This window comes from Rhinolophus sinicus, linkage group LG03 (assembly GCF_036562045.2).
Source record: "Rhinolophus sinicus isolate RSC01 linkage group LG03, ASM3656204v1, whole genome shotgun sequence".
Lineage (NCBI taxonomy): Eukaryota > Metazoa > Chordata > Mammalia > Chiroptera > Rhinolophidae > Rhinolophus > Rhinolophus sinicus.
Window position 1 is genome coordinate 141,644,950 of NC_133753.1, and position 19,448 is coordinate 141,664,397.

The 19,448-nt window shown below is 37.5% G+C and overlaps 1 long non-coding RNA gene across 3 annotated transcripts in view; it reads right to left on the reverse strand.

Moving 5' to 3' along the window:
- Nucleotides 1-19,448, reverse strand: part of LOC109448662 (uncharacterized) — a 439,520-nt gene that overhangs the window by 235,961 nt on the left and 184,111 nt on the right. The window lies entirely within an intron of this gene.

Below are 19,448 nucleotides of genomic sequence, written 5' to 3' on the forward strand. Positions count from 1 at the left end.
TTGATGCTTTAAATGTCTTTTGCTTTCTTTCCAGAACTCTTTATGAAGGCAGAAAGATATGCTTTTAGTAGAGTATCCAACTATCTTATAATACACACTAAATGGAAGGGAAAATGGGCATCTTTAAATATTTGATATATCTGTGGTAGCCCATAGCAGAGTTCTGTTGGAGTAAGCTGCAGAATGGGCTCATTTCTGTGAGCATACTGTATACCAGGTGCCACGTACAACATCACAGCAATGACCCGAAACTGCTGACTTCATAAACTCCCTCTGCAAGGTGAAATGCTTATTGACACCTGTAAATTGCTGGACCACTCCCATTAGTAGTTACATGCACATTGCCTATGGCATAGATTAACACTGCATGAAGGAAATGTGTTTGATTTTGGATTATAATCAAGTAAAAGAAGATTTTATCACATGTAACAGTGTATCATCCAAAATATTTCTTCAAAACTACTAAGAAGTCTGGAGGTCATTTATTTTCATTTCTTTCTATACCACAGGGTGGAGAGTGGGTAGCATTTCTGTTAATAAAAATATTTAGAAGTCTTCAGTTTTATGACTCTAGTTGACGTTAGGATAGTAAGTTAAGACTTAATATTTTTTATTCCTAGTAAATATGCTGCTGTTTTATCTAACAGCTTTCTTTACTTAGATGCACCTTGGTCTCTGACCAAATTTCATCACACAATGTAAAACATGTATTGACAGACTGCCTGGCATTGTTTTTTAAATCCAATGAGGATGTAAAGAGTAAGAAGAGAAAACTATACTGCACAAAGAGGTATGGATTGCTATAGACCCTTGAGTATTGTTTATCTTTAAAATCCTTTTCCTATAGTATTGTCGTATTGCTTAAGAGCTATCTAACATTTTGCATATATCCAAAAAAAGGAAATTCACATCATGTGATTTTTATATCTTCACTAATACAGATGCTTATTTTCTCTGCAAGAAATAATTTCGCATAATCCTACACAGTCTTTCATAATCACAGAAGTTCCTACAGCTACCATTAGTTTTAGCTATTAACCCAAACACAAGCTCTTCTTTAGTATCTCATTACTGTTTTCCCTGCTCACATCCTCACATATCTTCCCTTCAATCCAATCACATGTACCCCTTTTTCTGAGTGTTTATTTTTGTGCTTTTCTACTCTGAAAACCCACTGGCTACTGGAACAAGGAACTCACTTTCCTTGGAACTGCTGTATGAATAAAACTCACTTATTTTATTTTTATTTAAATACTATGTCTTTTGTCCTATGGTTGCACAGCACAGACTCACCCACCTACCCCAGTTCCTGGTCAAAAGGGAAGGTGGCAATGTTTTCTTAAGTTATCCATAAAGAGTGAAGCAAGAGAACATATCAAAAGCGATGCACCCTGGGGATTGCTCCCTCTGTTCTACACAGAATTCAGCTGAGTTAACTTTAAAACATTCCTTTTCATTTAAGTACTCCCTTAAAACAGCATAAAAGATAGAGCACTATATAAGCTGCTTACAATTTCTACTGCACATTTTATCAGGAAAGCTATCTATCCCAGATTTCTTCTCTTCAGAAAAATTTTAATGATCCAAGGTCACACCTCTTAAAAAGAATGAGGTCTAGTTTTACATAAGAAGGTCCAACTTGTAGGGTTTTATTTTCTTTTTATGCTCAGACCTCACAAACCGGGGACCACAGTCTTCAAATAGCATTTCTTGTTAAAACTGAACTCAGAAAAGAAGGTTATTCCACCTCAGAATTTTAAATAAAGTTTCTACAACAAAGTTCAGTGTTCCAAAGCTTTAAATAAATCTGAATTAAAGAAGCACTCCAAATCAGGTTGCTAATCCCCTTACTCTTGAAACGTGGCCTCGTGTTTTGGGAGAGAACGCTGAAGACCCCGATTGCTTCTTAAAGCGGGGGGCCTCAGAACACTTGCATCACAAATCACCTGCAGGGCTTACTGAAAACTGATTACTGGGCTTGTCCCTTTCCAAGGGAATCAGAATCTCTGCAAGCAACCCCTGAAGCTGCATCACTGACTCATTCCCTAGGTGATTCTTGCACACACCACGGTTTGCGAAGCCCTGTGGGGCTCCATCATTGTTGCCAAAGAAGGCTAGCTAGCATCAACTCTTAACCCATTAAATTCTTCAATTTCAGGAGATTTAGTGCTCTTAAACTGAACCTCACTGCCACCACTCTGAGGCCAGGATTATGCTAGGAAGATTAAGTAAGGTCGCTCAGATATTCAGAACTTTTGTCTCCCTGCTGTCAGCAACCAAGGAAGCTGGCAAACGCTGGTCTCTCACAGTAACATTTAGTGCCGGTCAACACACCGTATGGGCTAACATCTGAGCCCAGAAATAGGAAAGGCAAGTATAAATAGATCTGAATTGGGGTTGGACAAGGATTTGGCAGGCAAAAAATGACTGTGTGTTGATGGGGTGGGAAAGGATAGCTGCCAATTCAGGGATCGTGGTTGAGGAGCTTCCTGACCCCCATCCACCCCAGAAGTTCCTGTGAGCTCTCTGGACTGTGAGCCTTTGGCTATAATTAGGGGGGTGCTGCTTTCCCTGGCTTCTTCCATATGCATGTTAGTTGTGTTTGGCATTCAGCAGCAGTGTTTGAAGAGTGTCTGGCCCCCACCAGCAGTTAGTTGAGCCAGTCAGTGGAAAAAATGACAATGGTATCTGGCATAGAATTCAGGTGTTAAAATACCTTTATTAAAATAGAGGAAGTAGCACCTATTAGGAAGTGACCCCGAGCTACCAAATTTTATTAGACTGGGAGGAGGTGTTTTTTCCCCCTTTGAAGCATACTGTAAATTCCCTTATGTCTTTCTTGGTATTTAACTATAGAAATGGGTGCATGGAGTAATTTCAGAATTTTAGTACTATATTTATTGCAACTCACTGTGTGTAGTATCAGGGAATACCGAACTGGGACTTGGCACATTTCAATCAAACTTTTTGTACATATTTAGCTAAAAAAAAAAAAAAAGAAAGAAATCGATGGGGTAGGAGAGAGAGTCAACACTATTGGCAATTTCCCATTAGCAGTGCAGGAGGTAAAAGTCAAAAATAAAGCCTGTGGGATAAGTCTGAACATGGCATCCATGCTTAAAAGAAATGCCATGTCTCTTTTTCATCCTGAGGTGGGAGAGGAGGCTTGACAGAAGTGAGTGAAACCTCACTCTGTAATATTCGCCTGAAGCCAGCCTGATGTCAGCAGTGTGTATGTTGAGCTGTGGATGAAGTGGGCCATGTCCGCCCTCCACAGCTCTACAAAACCGCTTTAAAGTCAGCACGAGGTGCCGGCTGTCCCTCTCTCAATGAAAAGCATACTTCTTGATTAAAAATGTATGTTTCTACTTTATGCCAAAACAAGAGAGCATTATTTTCAGGATGATCATAGAAACCAAGTTAAATGTGTTTCTTATTTCAGGAGATAAAAAAGCGTCACAACTCAGTGAAGAAACATTTCAGTGCTGGATGTAGGTTTAATGTAGCACTACTATGCACGTAATTTATTTTGAAACACAGTGATATATGAAAATCTTCAGCATTTCTGACAGAATGAGATTACACATCCATCCCCCTCTATGCTTTAAAGAAAGAAAACCTTGACTTAGCTCACCAATGTTATAGATAATATCTGTGTATGTGTGTGCATTGTAATACCCTTCCTGTTATTTCGACTTTCAGAGGTAGTAATTCCTGGGACAATTTCATTCTCCAACAGTTCCCATAGGAGTAAGGTAGATGGTCAGGAAAGGATATTGAAGATAATTTGTAGCCCTGTTGGACAACATATTGAGTCAGTTTGATTTTCCCTTGTCAGTTAGGAGACTAAGGACAGTTTGAATGTGGATGGGGGACAGAATGTGTAGGGGATCCAGGCACCGCCTTTCCCAGAGAGTAAACTATTTTGCAGAGGTGTCAGGCTCAATGGGAATGTCTACATTTTCACAGAGACTCTTTCTAGACTACTGTCTGCCCCTGAAAACATTATATCAGATAACATTTTTCCACCCCTTGCCTTCTTTTCTCAAAAATGAAGCAGAGAGAATAGGTGAATGATATGGTGTGAAAAACAGAGGGAGACATGGGGAGAGACTTAAAACTATACATATACATGTAAATTTGGGTATATAAATTTTACATATCCAAAATCTGGACTACTTTTTTACTCAAAAACAATATTAAATACCACTATCAGTTCGATATTCTTGGACTTTTAAAACACAAATATGACCACATATTTGGATATTTTCTCTTCTACATCACTTAATAGCTTTTTAAATCAATTCACATAATTAGAAGCTTATTTAACTGGAATTCTACAACCCAGAAGTCTCTATTAGCAGATATTTCTTTTACTAGTTTGGTTGACCTAGACTCAAGAAGTATCTCTTAAATCATTATAGTTTAACTTTGTTTAATTTAGGTTTAGCATTAAAATACATGACATAGCAGGAAAAGTTTTAAAAATTATTAATTCATGGATAATATTCAGAATAAAATGTATTAGTCAGAATACTTGATTAAACAGCATAACGTATAGCATAACTTTTCAGACAATACATTTTGCTATAATAATGCATTAAAAAGACAGATGGTAATATTAGAATGTGTAGCAAGAATAGTTAAATTATAAAAATTATATGCATAGCCATTAATATGTAAAACCTTGGAAATATGAAATTATTTAATTAATTTATTTAGTATGTAGTACCTTGTAATATATCAAGTGTTAAAGGGTATCCAAACAACACGTGGCATTCATTGCTTCTTTCCTCAAGAAATTTATAGTACAGATAAGATTTTTCACACGAAGGAGTAGAGAAAAACACACTATAGAATATACACTTAGAGAATAACACATGACACCTTAGCAATATAAACAATAAGAGATCAGCAGATTGAGACATTGATCCAGGAAGAACAGAAAAAATAGTTGAGTTTTATTATTTCAAAACTAGCAGCACTGGGGCGGCCGGGTGGCTCAGTTGCTTACAGCGCGAGCTCTGAACAACAGGGTTGCCGGGACAGTGAGCTGCGCCCTCCACAACTAGATTGAAGACAATGAGCTGCTGCTGAGCTTCTGGAGGGGCAGCTGGATGGCTCAGTTGTTTAGAGCACAAGCTCTTAACAACAAGGTTGCCGGTCCAGTTCCCACATGGGATGGTGGGCTGTGCCCCTTGCAACTACAGCGACTGGACTTGGAGCTGAGCTGCTTCCTCCACAACTAGATTGAAGGACAATGACTTGGAGCTGATGGGCCCTGGAGAAACACACTGTTCCCCAATATTCCCCAATAAAATTAAAAAAAAAAAAACTAGCAGCACTATTGTTATCAAATAAACAATACCTATAAATTGCGGCAACTTACAAATGATATCTAAATGTATGCACATCCTGCCGCTATGTTCTGATATTTTGCACAACGCACTCTTACTTCAATTTCACTGCAAAACTATAAGGCTTATAGCGTTAAATAGAAGTGGTTTTTAAAGTTTCATATCCTGAAAAATCATAGATATAAAAACCATAACACTTCTTCCTCAACAAAATAGCCAACCTATTTCTTGGATTGAGTACCCTGGGCACGGAAAATTGCTAGACTGTTGGTTGGGAGTATTTCTGGGACTGGTGCTGCGCTACCACTACTACTACCCAGGCATAATTGGCACTGCTAGTTTTTTAGTTATTGTTACAGCTGCTAGGGGTCTTTTAATAGGTTATTTAGAAAAAAGAAAAGAGGACAATTGACCCTGGGTGGTTCTCAAATGGTGCTATTACTGGTTTGTTTTCAAAGATTGGCAGTACCCTACAACGGCAATGTTCAAGACATAAAATTACAGTTGTATTAACAGCTTCAAATTAGAGGTATTTCTTAAAATTATTGTGTGGGTTTTAGTGGCACAAGAATGACTGGTTTTAATTGGGCCTTCTTCCTTAGAAGGCTTGAGGAAAACTCTTCAGCCCAACAACAGAAGGAAGGGCAGACCAGGACGAGAGCCACATTATCAGTTTATGAAATTGAGGGTGAGTATCTGACAAAATATTTTCATGATCTATTCAAAGAATTAAAACGCAAGGACCTGGTCCTTTGCAGTAGAACAGATCATGAAGTTGACAGATCTCATTTTCGGGTGGTGGGGGGGAACTCTTCAGAAGCTGAAATGCCCAGGTTCCTACATAATAAAATGATCTTCTGGAAAGACGACTAGTACATTTTGGCTGTGAGCACCAGAAAATACCACAAACAAAATATTTGTATAGCTTATAAAACTCTCAAGCTGAATATTAAAAGCATCTGTTTTCAAGGAATATAATTATAAAGTACTTGAAGTGAATCAGGAGGCAGGATTCACAAAACATTAAACATGTCGTAAGCAAGACATTTAACTCATCCAAATACTATGGGTAATGGATGGACTGCTGTATACAAAGGGATAATTTTATTGAAGATTTTGATATCAGAAATCATGATAGCAGTGGTTAAAGGCTTCCTGATGTCATTTTGGGATAAATAATTCTGGGCCATTTACTGAAGCAGTTTGATACTCTTAAAAAAAAAAAAAAAGAAATGGATGAAGATAGCCTTAATGTTTTACTTTTTGAGAAACATGTAATCTGGCTAATTCATACAGTCAAGACCACTCTGACAAAGTATGTGTTGATGGTGGAACATTACAATGAATTATACAACAAAGTGTCCTTCGATAGATTACTGGATAAAAAAGTTGTGAGATACACACACACACACACAATGAAACACTATTCTGCCATAAGAAAAGATGAAATAGTACCTTTTGTGACAACATGGATGGATCTTGAGATTATTATGCTGAGCGAAATAAGTCAGACAGAAAAAGTCAAGAACCATACGATTTCACTGATATGTGGTACATAAAACTGAAAACAACAAAAGAACAAGACAAACAAATGAGAAACAGAAACTCATAGACACAGACAACAGTGTAGAGGTTACCAGAGGGTAAGGGGGTGGGGGGTTGTAGATGAGGGTAAAGGGGATCCAATATATGGTGATGGAAGGAGAATTGACTCTGGGTGGTGAACACACAATGTGATATATAGATGATGTAATACAGAATTGGACACCTGAAATCTATGTAACTTTACTAACAATTGTCACCCCAATAAACTGTAATCACAAAACAAAGTAACAATTAAAAAAATAAAAAAAGAATTATACACTCAAGAATTGTGGCCACACTTTATCTATAAAAGGGCATCAGTAACTGTTTTTCAGGAGTGTAAAACTGAAATGCGCTAATATGCAAAGTATTTTTTGTTGTTGCTTTCACTTGGGCATATCAAAAACAAGAAACTTCACTGTGGACATTATGAAGTCAAATGTAATTCATAATGGTACTGCTGTTTTGTGAAAAGAGAGCAGACAGAATTCACTTTCTAAGATTAAATTGAAACTTCCTTCCCCAAATGTTAAGCTAAAATTATGGACAAAATTCTTTTCTCACATTTGCATCATGAGACTTAAGCCTGTTATTCTTTCCTCCTACAAAACAGGCTCCTGGGAGTCCTACATACTTATCAGGAGCAAAATAGTGGATTTGACATCTGCAATATACATCTTTTTTGAACTTCATCCCTAAATCAAAATAAAAGCCTGCTTTATATTGTTCTCCTGAGGTCTTAGGAAAGTTTGTTCCTTTACAGTCTCAAACAGATATAGATTTTCAGAACGACAGTCTCTGAAATCATTAATCCTGTAGGAATATGTAAATTAAGATCATTTTCCCCCACACAACCTCCCTAAACTTTGTACTACTTATAAGAAAAGAAAGCAGAAGGAGGATACTGACGAATAAAATACTGTAAAAAGGAGAGGTCACTAGGTATAAAAACGGGATGCTTCCAAAAGCAGCCCACTGAGGTTAGCACATCCCGATGTACACTCATCAGAAAGTTCATGGGGAGCAGTTGCTAAAATTATAAGACTCTGAAACAAGTATTGAAGTTTTATGTTCTCTTTTATAAAACTCTCACTCTCCTTTCTGCTCGTTTAATGTGCTTTATTTGACTGCTGATTGGAGTATTTGACTCTGACAGTTCTCTTCACAAACCAAATGTTAAGCCTGAGAACCTTTAGTGAGACACACAAGACCAGCCTGGAGACCCAATGACATCTTTGAACTGTGGCTCTTTCCTCGAGCTTGATTAGAGATTTTATCCTGACTGCCAAAAGGAATGGGAACTGTTAATGAGAAATGGGGTTTCGTGCAGGAGCCATTGAAACTGGGGAGAGGGACTCTACAAATTAGAGGCTAGCTTGGCTGAACAATAGGGCTGAAAAATCACTTTAAAAAATTACACCATTATAAATCACCATATAATTAGGCATGAGATATATAAAATGAGCATAAAGCATATGGAGAACAATCTTTGTAGATATCGTTAATATGAATCTTAAATGCCACCACAAATGTTTTGCTACCTCAAATTCATAGCACTGTAAGAGTTTGATGAATCAATGAAAATTCTACCATTTGAAAAGGGAAAACATTTATATCACATCACATGTTATTTGATGCTCTTTTTACTAGAAAATACTTTTTTGGTTTTGATATGCAGGGTTTCTGGAAAAAAGGCATTTCTATTGGTTCTATTTTATTTATACTGTTTTCTTGATTTTATGAACATAGAACATGATTTTTTTAAAAGAAAAACTGCAAATGTTTTCTGTAAATCATTACCCTCTGAACTCTGGTAGGCATGTCATTAAACTTGCACTTACTTTGTTTAGACTCTGTTCTTTCCTCCTGAGAAACAGCAAGTTTAAAATTTAATATTTGAACTAGAGATCCAAAAGACTCAACTAATATGGCGAATAATACTTTAAAAATTAATTAATTAATTTTCAAGGAGATTAGTTGTTAAATCCAATCAATTTTTTTTTTCAGTAAAGGAGATCCATTGACTTATTCTATAGGTCTTCATTAAGTTATTTTAGATTGTTCTCTCAGTCTCTTGGATATAATTAGATAACATTTCTATATACATCAAGATGTTTAAGTCACACTTACAATTTCCAAAGACCATCAAATCACTCAGGGAAGAGAAGCATTCCTGGGTTCTAAAGCTTTCTTTTTCACGGCTGCTAGTACCACATAAAGATGAACTTAAAACCACATTTTTTTTTTTAATCTCTGTCAGGATTTCAGTGCTTTGATACATTCAGGAAAACAAAGTTCAAAGTTTCATATAAACTCAGGCATAGATTATATGGCCTGCAACATGATTTCAAACCCTGTAGGAAACTGTTAGGAGACAGCATGACTCCTTTTTGCCTGGGCCATTATTCTAGCAAATTGATTACCCCACCACTGCATGGAAGGAAAATATGTACTGTGATCTCTATCAGTGCCCTAGTTTTTCTCTTTTTCCCTTTCCCCATGTTTTAGACATTCGATGTGAAGCATCACTGAGACTCTCTTCCCTTTACCTTTCTTACAGTTGCATTTTCTTTGTTCAGAAGGCATAGATATGCTCTAAAGTACAAGATGTGTACCGTAGTTATTCATACAAGCTGAGTTTTTTTTAAGACAAGGAAACTGGTGTTTTTAAAAAGGTCCTTGTTTGAATCCCATCTACCTCCAGTGCTACAGAATGCAATACAAGAAAATGTGTGTGCTAAATATTTAAAAGTGACCAGTAGAACTAAAAATTAAGGCTCAGAAATAGAAGATATAGACTTGATAGCATATTGGACCAACATAACTTTAACTTTTAATTGTAGTTCAATGTGGGAGTTCCACAAAGCCATAAAGCAACAGTTCTCACCATTTTGTATGCCTGATCCCATCCTCTTTGACTATTATCAGCACTAAGTTCAAGATCCTTTGGGGTGTTTTATTGTCACCTAAAATATGAGCTATCTCATCTAGCTTTGTGTCGTATGCAAATTTCATCAACATTAAATCAACATTTTTTTATACGGAAGGGAGAGAAAAAACAGCAAATGGTTTGTGGGCATGTATGTGTATTTACACACTTACACATGTACACATTGATCTTGAGAACCACTATTTTTAAAAATATTCTTGAGCCAGCTGCTAAAGGAGAGGGATAACTTTTTATTTTCCTTCTTTGGCTTTTAAAAATATTTAACTCTTACTATTACAACAGAATATAGCTGATTTTCTTTTTTGTTTAAGTGAAAATGGGAGTTTCCCCTTCTGAGTTGCCATTTTAGAAAGTGATATGCTTATCCCAATCATGGTGCCCTTGTTTTTCTTTGTTTGTTGGCTTATTTGTTTTTGCACCTAAGATATACACAGAATTAGATTCATCATAACAGTTGGTTCATAATGCATTATCATCATTTATTTATGCATGACCCTTCTAAAATTTATGTTATTTATTGGATATTTATTTATTTAATATATAATGAAAGCTATGAACTCTCTCTTCAAGCCAAGAAATAAATATTACCAGATATTTACATATGTTGGGATGTTCATCCTCCTCTCCAGTCCCAATGTATCCTTTTCTCAGAAATCACCCTGATCCTGAATTGCGTCTTACTCATCCCCTTGCTTTATCGCACCTGTGCACGTATGTTTGCCTGTGCAATAGACTGTTTACTTTCACTTTGCTTTGAACTTTATAAACAGGCATCATACTGTCTGCATCTTTGGAGACTTGTTTCTTTGCCTCTATATTATATTCTTCACATGTTTCTATGCATTTCACATACCTGCTAGAGAGCTTGAACTTTTGTCATCATCGTTTTGAATACCAGAGTATAATATGGTCTTCAACGTAAGCATTTTAGTTGGTATTTAGTGAGATGGAGATGCAGCTTTAGTCACTACAATGAGTGAAGACCTGGTTTCTTCCTGCTCAGAGGCCAGATTTCCATCCAGTCCAAACTTTGTGAGCTTATATCCCTGAGAGTCCCACTGTATTGTGCTACATGATATTATTCAGGGAAGGTGGGGCTATGATATTTAACTCTTTGATCTCTTATATGCATTATTTTGTGGTACAAATGCTAAGGGGAAGGGACATTTGCTAAGAAAGACTATAAAAAGACACAGTAGTTAGCTAGAGACCTCACTCCTCCCCCAAGACTAAAGAAAGACAACATTCCTGGTGTAGTGTGTGTGGGGGGTGGGGAAGGCAGGAAGTGCCCTTTTAAAATATACCATAAATCTCTGCATTTTTTAGCTTTCATATGCCAGGCAACATAATAACATTCCTTCCCACATATGTCCACATTAGGTCAAATATCGATTTTGTAGCTAGATGAATAAAATAAAACATTTGTGAAAGAGCAAAATATCAGTCACATCCAGCCAGCCAGATATTATCAAATATCAAACAGCCGAAATTTAGATTCTTTAATGTTCTGACTGTCAATAATAGGACCACTATGAATTTAAACCCCAACATTTCTTCTCACACTTTCCTTTTATATTTGAGGAAATTTATCTGGAAAAAAAAAATCCTGATATTATTGTCTTAATTTTCCATGAGGTCACTGATTTCCTTTCTTCCCTCCTTCCACAAGTGTTTTTTGAGTACCTACAATGTGCCAGATACTCTGTACTGTAATATCTCATAGCACAGTATTATGCCTCAATGTGTTTGGCTTTTTTAATATATAAAAACGATTAGAGAATCTTTGGGAATCAATGCAACAGAAACTGTACCTATAATACATAATTATCTAAGGCAGCAATAGCTTATTCCCTGTAATTAGGATTTTTCCCTAGTCTCAGATATCTTTTCTACTATTGTATCTCAACTTCTGTGCTGATGATTATGTGCTGTATTTTTAATATCTCCTATAATGCATGTTACTTTGGTATTGTGTAATTTCCTGACTTTTACTTTTACTCAATGCCACTCATTTAACAAACTGACTGCTCTCTTTGCAAACGGTCTACCTTGCTTTGCTGTTTTTAATGCTGTCTCTGAAATTTCAACTTATTTATTTTCTGTCACATTTATAAACTATACATGAATCTGGAAAGACAGTTTATCATGATGGTTAAATAAGATACTGGGCTCTGAAGTCACACTACCTGAGTTAGCATTCCAAACTAGTCATGTCTTAGCTTTGGGACCACTGGCAAATTTAACCTCTCTAAGTCTCTCTTTTCCCAAGCACAAAATGGGGCTAATGATAGTAGTTTCTTCAAAGATTGCTTTGAGATTAAATGAGATAATATACACAACGCCCTCAGCATACTACCTGGTGTACAGTAGGGGAGCAACAAATATTTATCCAATGAAACTGTGGTAAATAGATTACATACTTCCTAAATTAACTTATTATCTTGATTGCTACAACCTAATTACTATGCCTCCTATTTTCATTCAAGATATTGCCTTATTACAAATACTTATTACGACAGATTACAAATACTTTTCACTCTTCCTTGGTGGATCTTGAATACTCATTTGGAAGTTAAATAGCAATATAAAACTGTATATGACCAAAATGCAGTAAGAGTGATCCAAATAGAAAGTATCATGAGATTTCAGAGACATGAGTGATCATTCTGGGCTGAATGGTCAAGAAGGTTTCACTGAAAAGAAAAGAAAAGGAAAAAAAAAAAAAATGGGCCAAACTTAGCAGGGAAGGTAACACTGAAACAGTGGCTAGGCCCACCAGAACTTTCATGGTAGAGTAAGCAGCAGAAGCAAATGATGAAGGTAGACAAGAACATGACCTTTCCTAGACACACACACACACACACACCCTATTTGTTCTGTTTCTCTGGACAGTCCTGACTAATACAGGTAAGGATGAAGAAAACCCTAAAGTACATGCCTTGCTCCAGCTGATGGCATCCAGATGAGAATGGGGACCCAACCCTACCAAACCATTTATGTGTCAAGATAAGCCAAAAATCTGGATTTTTTTTAATATCTTAATTTTTAACACTGACAATAAAGTTTTTAAAAACATCACATCACATAAGCCAAGCAAAACCTCTCTAAATGTCATATGCATCCACAGGCCTCCAATTCCTCAATTCAGCTCTACACAATTAAGAGTCAACAGAGACTTCTTGTTAAGATGGCAGAGTAGGTAAATGCTGTGTTTGGCAATTCTCACAACCACATCAAAATTACAATTAAGCTACAGAACAACCATCATTGAGAATTGCCTCAAGTCTAGCTGAACTCATAACTAAGGATCTACAGAAGAGTCTATGTTTTGACTGGTAGGAGCAGCAGAGACAAGGAATGGGTTAGTCTCACACCCATGTGTGGCAGTTAAAAACTGGGGGGGATATTTCAGTTGCTGAGCCCCCCCCTGGGGAGCAAGGGATCCCAGCCCCACATCAGGTTCCTCAGCCCAGGGTTCCAGTATGGGGAAGGTGGTGGGGGAGAGAAGTTCCCATACCTTCTGGCTGTGAAAACCAGTGGAGACTGTGCTGACAGAGACGAGGGCAGCTGCAGCCCCAGGCTCTCGTAAAGGGCCCACGCATGGACTTACTTGCTGACAGACTCACTAGCTTCTGAGCTCCAATGCTGGGCAGCAGCTCAGAAAGCACCAGGGACATATGAGGAGGAACTGAGTTGTCTGGCTTCAGAACGAGGGCTACAGGGGCAGCTCTCTCCCAGATAGAAGTGCTGGCAGAAGCCACTGTTCCTTTGTTGAGCCTTCCCCCCACCACAGCATGCAGATGCAGGCAGCCGCCATGTCTGAGTCTCCATCAACCTGGATAACACCTTTCACCCCACTCTAGTGATGCCCTGAAACTGCACCATTCAATGTACAGGCACACCCAAGCTGCTTCCAGTGGCTTTTCCATACAAATGCCCTGTCTTGGCTCATGCTGCAGACTTTTCTAAAATTTCTCAAAGGTTCACAAAACCCAAACAAGTAGCATCTGGCTTTGGTGTGTCCGGTACCTCTTGTTGAGTAGCCCTAAGCCCAACATTGGCAGCAGCTGGCCTCAGTTTGCAGCTCAGCCTCTGCCAGGCACCTCTAAGCTAAGTGCAGGTGGCAGACATCTGCAGATTGCTTTGTGGCTCATGTCAGATGGGCCCAGGAAGAGCACAGGCAGCCACTGAACTTGGCCTGTGGTGGGGCCCCTCCCAGGATGCCAAAGTACTGGCACATTCAGTGGTCAGCTTCTGACCAAGCTGGAGCACCACCTGATGACCTCCACAGACAACACAACCAAAGGGCACAGTGGGTAGGCACCACAACCCTGCTAAAGTGAATCATGCATCCTGGGATCAGCTCTTGCACAACAGCATCTCTGCACTGCAGTCATGGCCAGTTCTCACAAGGAAGCAGCCCAAGGGTCAATCCCTCCCATTTACATGCAAATAGCAATCAAAGCTCAACTACAGCAGGAGGGCACGCACAACCCATACAAGGGACATACTGGAGCACCAGGCTCTGGTGACCAGGGAGACTGCATCACTGAGTTCCAAGGATACCTACTACATAAGGCCACTCTACTAAGACTGGGGGGCATAGCCACCCATATTAGGTACACCCTGTGTACCTAATACATAGAGACAAACAAAGGGAGGCAGCCAAAATGGGGAGACAGAACAGAACAAAGCTCCAGGAAAAGAACTAAGCAAAAGGGAGACAAGTAATCTACCAGATGCCGAGTTCCAAACCCTGGTTATTAGGATGTTCAATGATCTCAGGGAGAACTTCAACAAAGAGATAGGAAACATAAAAATGGAGATAAAACATAAACAAGAACCAGTCAGAAATAAAGAATGCAACAACTGAAATGAAGAATACATTAGAGGGAATCAACAGTAGATTAGATGAAGCAGAGGATCGAATCAGTGATTTGGAAGACAAGATAGTAGAAAACACCCCATTAGAACAGCAGAAAGAAAAAAAGATTTTAAAAAAAGGATAGTTTAAGGGACTTCTAGGACAATATCAAGCATATCAACATTCACCTCATAGGATTAAAGAGAGAGTAAGAAATAGAAAACCGACTTGAAGAAAAAATGACAGAATACTTCCTTAACCTGGCTAAGGAAACAGACATACAAGCCCAGAGAGTCCCAAAAAAGATGAACCCCAAAAGGCACATATCAAGACACATCATAATTAATATGCCAAAGGTTAAAGACAAAGAGATAATTTTAAAAGCAGCAAGAGGAGAGCTAGTTACCTACAAAAGAGCTTCCATAAGACTATCAGCAAATTTCTCAACAGCAACTTTGCAGATCAGATGGATTGGCACAAAATATTCAAAGTGATGAAAAGCTAGGACCTACAATCAAGATTACTCTACCCAGAAAAGCTATCATTTAGAATTGAAGGACATATTAAGATCTTCCCAGACAAGCAAAGCTAAAGGAGTTCATCACCACCAAACAAGTATCACAAGAAATATTAAAAGGATTTCTTGAAGAAGAAGGAAAAGATCAAAATGTGAATAATAGAATGGCAATAATTACATATCTAACAATAATTATTTAAATGTATACGGATAAAATGCTCCAATCAAAAGACATAGGGTGCCTCAATGGTTAAGAAAACAAGACCCTTATATAATGTTGCCTACAAGAAACTCACTTCAGAATGGAAGAAACACACAGACTGAAAGTAAAAGGATGGAAATAGATTCATGAAAATGGAAATAAATTTTTTTTTTTAATCTGGAGTAGCAACACTTATACCAGAGAAAATAGACTTTAAAACAAAGACTATAACAAGAGACAAAGAAGGACTCAGTAATCCCACTTCTGGGTATTTATCTGAAGAAACTCAAAACACTACTTGAATAGACATGTACATCCATAGGTTCATTGAAGCATTACTTACAATGGCCAAGATAAGGAAGCAACCTGTGTATCCATCAATGGATGAATGAATGAAGATTAGGTGGTACATACATACAATGGACTATTACTCCATTAAAAAAGCAATAAAAAACAATAAAATCTTGCTATCTGTAACAACACATGGACCTAGAGAGTATTGTGTTGAGTGCAGTAAGTCAGACAGAGAAAGACAAATGCCGTATGATTTTACTTATATATGGAATCTAAAGAACAAAATAAACAAACAACCAAAAAGAAATAAACTCATAGATATAAAGAATATTTTGGTGGTTGCCAGATGGGAAGGGTTTGGGGGATGGGTAAAAAAGGGAAAGGATTAAGAAGTACAAATTGGTAGTTACAAAATAGTCATGGGGATGTAAAGTACAGCATAAGGAATACAGTCAATAATATTGTAATAGTTATGTATGGTGTCAGATGTGTATTAGATTTATTGGGGTGATCATTTTGTAAGTTATATAAATGTCTAATCACTATGTTGGACTCCTGAAACTAATATAATATTTCATGTCAATTATAATTAAAAAATAAAAAAACTATTAAAAATATCAATAAAGTTTTTCTGAGCAGAATTATTTTCATGTTGGGACACAGTGAGAATTAGAAGGCTTTTGCCACAATTGAAGTTCAAATGATAAAAGTCCAATATAGTGTTATAACAGTAAGACTAGAAAGGAAGGAACCTTTGCAGATGTGGTGGAGACAGACCAGGATGAAGAATGAAACTTGCCATTTCAAGACACAGTTGATGATGATTAGGCCATTGGCAGATGTATTCCTTCTCCCACTGTTGCAACAGCTACTTATAAATCTCTGATTTCATTTCCTTGACAATAGAAGTTTGTTTTTCCAAATCCATATTTTGTTAACACTAACTATAATACTATAATGGACTGTCGCCTTACAGCTGCCAAACCGTTTATTTCCCCGCGCTCTTCCCAGGATTTCACAAGGGAGTGTCTCAACAAACTGAGGCCCAATGGAGAAATATCGGAAAAGCTCCTTTGAGGGGAAGTCTCAGCAAACTGAGACCCGATGGAATTATATCGGTCCCTCCCCTTCAATGGATTCCTTGGAGATGTGCGTGTGTGTGAAGGCAAAGTACAAGCGGAACACAATGGGAACTTTCGGAAAGACAGCCAGCAGGCTACTAACACACAGATCTTGAGATTAATAATCTTTTACCTCTTTAGAAGTTTACCAATAAAAATTATGCGTTGGCATTCAGGGCTCAGACCCTGAGGCTGATCCCCTGGGCCCTGCACTTGCACTCTATTCATGGCTACTATCTTTTCTTAACCTTGCGCTGCCCTTCTCCCTCCCCCCACAACCCTCCTCGTGCGGGACGTGATAATAGACATCCTTCAAAATTCCAATGGCCTAAGAAATAAGTTTATTGCTCACTCACACAATAGTCCTATATACCTGGAGTGTAGATGCCTTCCCCACAATGATTCCAAGATCCATGCTTCCTTCTCTTGAAGCTACATGAGTCATAGGACCTCTGAGTCTTTCACTCTGGGTCAGCAGAGAGGTAAAAAGCCTGGAGAATCAAGCTGGGAATTTCTGACGGGCCGAGTCTGAGAGTAAAGCACATCACATCTGCCCATGTTTCATTAAGTAGAACTTAGTCACAAGGCCATACCTAACTACAAGGGAGAAAGAAGAAAGGAATTTGATGAACAACTAACCAGATTGTCACACTAAAGGAATATGTATTTATTCTCTTTCAGCCTCTTTTCTCAACTATAAAATAAAATATTCAGATTTGATAATTTCTGAGATTTCTTCTATTTTATTAAGTTTTTTGTTATTTGACTGGTTTATTGACCCTCAGTAGTAAAAAATACAGAAGCCAGAATTTATTATAGGATATATATAGAATAATTTTGTATCCTTTCTTAAGACAACACCTTATAAGCTTATTTTAACTGATGAAAAGCAATGTTCAAATTATATATTTCATGACATTTTATTAGCAATTATAACACGGAACACATAAATGGATTGACATCACATAATATTTCCTTCCTGTATTTCTAGATAACCACAGATCTTTCTGTAGTAATGACAATGAGTATATACAAAAGGATAACATGCTTCTTTAGACTTTTATTTAATTAACACTGAATGGAATTATGCTTGGAATCAATAAAAGATGAACAGCTCTTTCTTTTCACTCTTTTATTCTCCCTTGTTCTTAACAAAAATAATTTGTAATTTCAACTTTTCCTGCTGCTTCTCCAAAATCCCAGTTTTAAACCAAATCAAAAGATGCCAACATATTCCAAAGTGAGAGAACGCTTTGGAGTCTGTATTCCTCCTGTCTTCTTCATCTTGAAGAGATTTTAAGTCTTTTCTTTCCCAAGCTGCCAGTTATACTAAATTGTTCTGAAATGTGAATAATTTTTTTTGTGTAAATATGAGCTTCTATCGGCTAGAGCAACAATAAGAACTTCACACTTGTCATTTACTAAAACCTGCCTTTTGAGTCCTGTCAGTCATGTGCCTCTACATGTATGTTTCTTGGTTGGAGCTGCGTTGTTTTATGGCAGCTTCTGTTTAGGAATTCATGTCGCTTCTTGGCATTTATGTAGTTCAGCTGTTAGAGAATCAGGATAAAAGGGAAGAAAACATACAGGAACGAAGGTTTCTGGAGCAAAGAGGGAAATAAGAAAGGGCTTTAGGTTATGAAATAACAATGGCAGCCATGTGGCAGCACTAAACCACAGGCACACCCTTTGGTTTAGGAAAGACACTGTCACAGAACAGATGTAGCTCACACCCATCCTGCTGATCTGGGTGGCCGACTGCTATTACAAAGGGCAAGTGTTGCATGAAATATTAGCAGTTACGTTCACCTTTCAATTATTGTCACTCTTGACAACACTGAGCTTGATTACAATGTGTATGACTGAGCTTAAATGTGCTTATAGCAAAGACAAAGAGACTCTGGAAAAGGCAGTTATACAGATGAAAAGCTAAACACTTTCATTCCTAGCCAGGGATGACAGAACTGGGCATGATTCATAATGTCGGTTCAAATATGCCCAAAGATCAGGTATTTACCCAACATTTATCTGCATAAAACCATATACCTTGGGGCTCTTGCATTTTAATGGGAAAATAATAGAAGTAGCTTTCTCTGGGGTTCTCAAACACTCTGAGCTTCTCATTAGTCTCAAATCACTAGAAACATTGAGTTTGGAGATCTGAGGTCCAGGGAGCAAGCTTTTTACAATATGTAAACATAGACAAATACAAGTTAAATTGCACCCCTTTTCCTAATAACTTCAGAAAACGTTACATAGGGTTTCACTCTTGTTTAAGTAACATCTTCTGTTTCTGCTTGCCAAGAAGGTAGATTTCTAGGGGTTCTTTGGAAAATGTAGTTTATGAATAGAGATAAAGAATCAGATGTAAAATTTAAAAAGTATAGACGTTAAAAAACATATTTTCTTCAAAAATCATTGCTTCCACTCTATAGCTCCTCCACACCGTTAACTAAATAACTTGAGTCTTACAAGTGATGCATTTTTAGGTTAGTTGTGGAGTCTGTACTGTAAAAGTCCATGTTTTATTAATATTTTATTATTTATATACTAATATTT